General features: G+C 36.6%; 1 pseudogene; it reads left to right on the top strand.

The window, feature by feature from the left end:
• The first annotated feature begins 1153 nt into the window (after window positions 1-1153).
• Window positions 1154-3491, top strand: LOC149577386 (uncharacterized; annotated as a pseudogene).
• Window positions 3492-3742: the final 251 nt, after the last annotated feature.

The raw sequence follows: 3742 nt of genomic DNA, 5'->3' as shown, positions 1-3742 counted from the left end.
CCTAAAGATGTGTCGACATTTGTAACCATCTAATATAGAAAGGAGATATTTAATTTTTTCAATGATTCAAACTATTTCCCATCTTATTGTATTTTTCTCTACTAGTAACACAATGGCATTTATTTCATCACTCGACTATTAATTTTGTATAATGTCATTTGATTGCCAACTCCATTTAATGATAAGTTACGTACACTTTAGCGAAGTAGGAATCCTATGAGGCAAGGTTAACAAAATAGCCACCATCATGTCACCCGACATGTCTGAGATAAGATCACCAGCTCTTTCTTGACCCTAATTATCAAGTGATGAGTTGTCAAAGTTTAGTTTGACCTGACTAGGGATCTGGGGGGACCACTTAACTGGGTTTCTTACTCTTATAATGTGTCCAATCCTTAGAAAGAGGGCTCTTATGAGTAATATGGTAAATATTGTTCATAATTTCCTTTATGTTATTTATTTTCAAATGAATCAAACTTTTCTCTTAAAGCCAACATTATTCCTAAAAACTTGACTCTTAATAGATTTGCAAATTATAAGAAATTTATACATCTCCTTTAGTCATAAATGTTTATAGCTACCTTATTATTTGGATGTATTTCTTCACCAAAGAAAAATTCTATTATTATTATTATTATATATAATGTGTAGATCTAAAAGCATTTAAGTTGAATTGTTTAGTGTTAAGAAATGATTTATTGGATTGGTAATACCTTGTGATGAAGACATTCCACATTCTCTCAAACATGAGTATGTTGATTATTACACCTGATTATCCTCCTTTATATTAAAGGGCTTATTTTTGTGATGACGTATGCGACCAATAGACCAAAAGCTTTCCAATTTATATTCCAGATGTCTCACAGACCAAATGCGCACCCGAACGCAATTGCTAGTTTCATTCACGGTGGCGATATTGAACGACAATGGGTGTTAATGGAAGAATCTTCTCTAATGGAGGAGAATGACGTCATAGGGTAGCATAATATATCCTGTCAAATTGAGCTTATTGGCAAGCACGGGGAAATAAATTGGCAACATAGATCCATTAAGGTGAATTCACTGTACCCAGCTATGAGCTAAGGAAGCTGTATTCTCTATAAAGAAAAGATTAAGCAGTCTTCAGGGTTAACGTCACTAAATTCTTCGAAAAATGGATACCATATCGACCTTCTTCGATACTTACGAAAGGGGTAACGCAGTCGCTACAAGAAAGCTGCTCGGACAGCTTGAGCTGTCAAGCTTAATTCAAAAGAAAACCTTGGAAGGAAGAACATGTTTCCATATGGCGGTAGTTGTAGGGGATCAAGGTTTTCATATCTTAAAATCCACTCTTCTTTTAGTTAGAAGCCTATTCTTCGCTTATTTCTCTTGTTTAACTACTCTTATCTCATAAAACGCAGATTTGTTGTGGGATTTGGCAAAAAGGCTACGAGATTCGAGTCATTCTCTTCCTAAACTCATTTTCTATAATTCGCAAAGCTATGCCTTATTTGTTTGTCCTTCTTAATTGCGTGATTCATGCAGGTTTGATCAACATAATAGAAAAGGCCGATGAAAAAGGAGACACGGCTTTACATTTAGCTACGAGAAAAAATCGCGTGGAGCTAATTAAACAATTGGTAGATTTGAATGCCAATTTGTGTGAGTATACAAATAATGAAGGAGAAACTCCACTAAAATTGGCAGTAAGCCTGGTATCCAGAGAACCTGTAGAGTTTTTAATAACTCGCACATCAAATGCCCTGCACTACATTGTGGAGCTTAACCAAGTCAAGCTTGTGGAACATTTAATTAAGAAAACGGTAAAGTTGTCAGCGCTTATCAATCAGCATTACTGCCCTCCAACAAATCCACGTCCAAAAAATGAAGGTAATGGTGCTACAATTCCCCACCATCTCACGGAAAGTGACCAGCCAGTTGTTCAGCGAGGGGACACTCCTTTGTACATTGCTGCAAGGAACAAATATGAGAGCGTAAGAAACTTTTGGGGTCTTAATGCCCACCAATCTTCACTTTTTAAGGATACTTTTGTTTTGAATGGATCTAATTGACATTCTGTTGTTTTCCTTTGTGGATTAGATGGTGAATTTACTGGTAAAAGTGCCCGGTGTGAACAAGCTTGCGCGGAACAGTGAGGAGAAGACACCATTTGAGATTGCAAGAGAAGTCATCGAGTACCATGAATCATTCAGGATTATTTAAAAGGTGGGAGATTTTAGAGGGAAGCATAAGCATTTCATGTGCTGTGTACCACAGGTGAACCTTAAAAAGTACAACAATGCGAGGTCAATGGTAAACAATGCCTACGAAGAGAGACACAATGCAGAGCTCGTTGTGGCGGCACTTTTGGCCACCATGACATATGCCGCTGCTTTCACAGTCCCAGGCGGTTTTCAGTCCGGTAATTAGGCTAGTGTTAAAGAGGATCTTGGGAGCCCTCTTCTTATATCCTTCACTTCGTTTAAGCTCTTCATTATTTTCGACTGCATAGCCTTCTTTCTCTCCCTCTTTGTTTGTATCATGTGGGAGATGAGCCCTCACTTACAATAGAGAACAAGATGAACAAGATGCTGTTCATGACCATCAACAGTTTAGTGGTTTGCTACAGCTTTGCATTCACCGCATACGATTTATGTCTACGGTCCATTTGGTTCATGGAATTTAGAAAACCCAGATTTCTACAAATCTATGTTTAGCCAAATCAAGGTTTTGTATATCTTCATTTTTATTTTTGGGATTTTACTGAAACTATTTGTTTCACTCGGAAGATGCGTGTGAAGACATATAAAGACGAATTTCAAAAAATAGTCCAAACTATTGTTTTTACACTCCTTAAAAAACAAAACCAGGTTTTGATTTTCAATTCCTACTTTTTTTAGGAAGTTGGAAAACCTGATTTTGAGGCAAAATTGGAAGTCCTGTATCCTATTCCATTTTGCAAATTTTGAAACAAACGCACAAATTTTCAAATCCAGGTTTTAAAAAAGCCAATTCCTGTCATCTTCATTATTTTCGACTACATAGCCTTCTTTCTCTCCCTCTTTGTTTGTATCATGTGGGAGATGAGCTCTCAGCTTACGACAGAGAACAAGATGTTGATCATGACCATCAATAGTTTAGTTGTTTGCTACAGCTTTGCATTCACCGCATATGGGTTTATGTCGGCGGTCTATGCGATGATGGCTCGTAAGGTAAAGACCTTCTCTTGGGTTATTTTGGGAAGTCTCATTGCCATTACTTTGTGTGGGGTTCTCGCATTTGTGCATCAATCGATACACTTTGTAGTCAAGCAGGCAAGATTTCATTGGCTCCTCAGTGTATCTCTTATACTGGATGAAATTGCTCAAAATATATGGTTACTAGTAGAATAGTGTGGGCTTCTCAACGGTCTCCATTCCGCTGATGAAGTTATTCATGATTTTATCTCTGGGCATTGCAAGTTCAGTGGACTGCATCAGGAAGATGAAGGTAGCTTCAACCAAGCTTAGCTTGCTATTGGAAATTACATTTGATGTTTGATTATTGAGATGAGAAACAATATGAAATTAATGTTAAAATATGAAAAGTTATTAAAACAAGAGCTCTTTGAGAGCTGGAGTCCCTGCCTCTAGGGAAACAAATTGGACGTAATATTTGTTAAAATTATGGTTTTGAAAAGAGAAGTTATAAATTTTAGCAAATTTACTTTAGATTTTTAGTTAATATTTTAAATTTTAATTTTATAGAATAATGTGGTGAC

Source organism: Cupressus sempervirens, chromosome 1, assembly GCF_028749045.1.
Source record: "Cupressus sempervirens isolate cs-2001-9-10 chromosome 1, ASM2874904v1, whole genome shotgun sequence".
In the NCBI taxonomy this organism is placed as follows: Eukaryota; Viridiplantae; Streptophyta; class Pinopsida; order Cupressales; family Cupressaceae; genus Cupressus; species Cupressus sempervirens.
The sequence above is the reverse complement of the archived record's forward strand: the minus strand, read 5'-3'. Positions and strand labels throughout refer to the sequence as shown.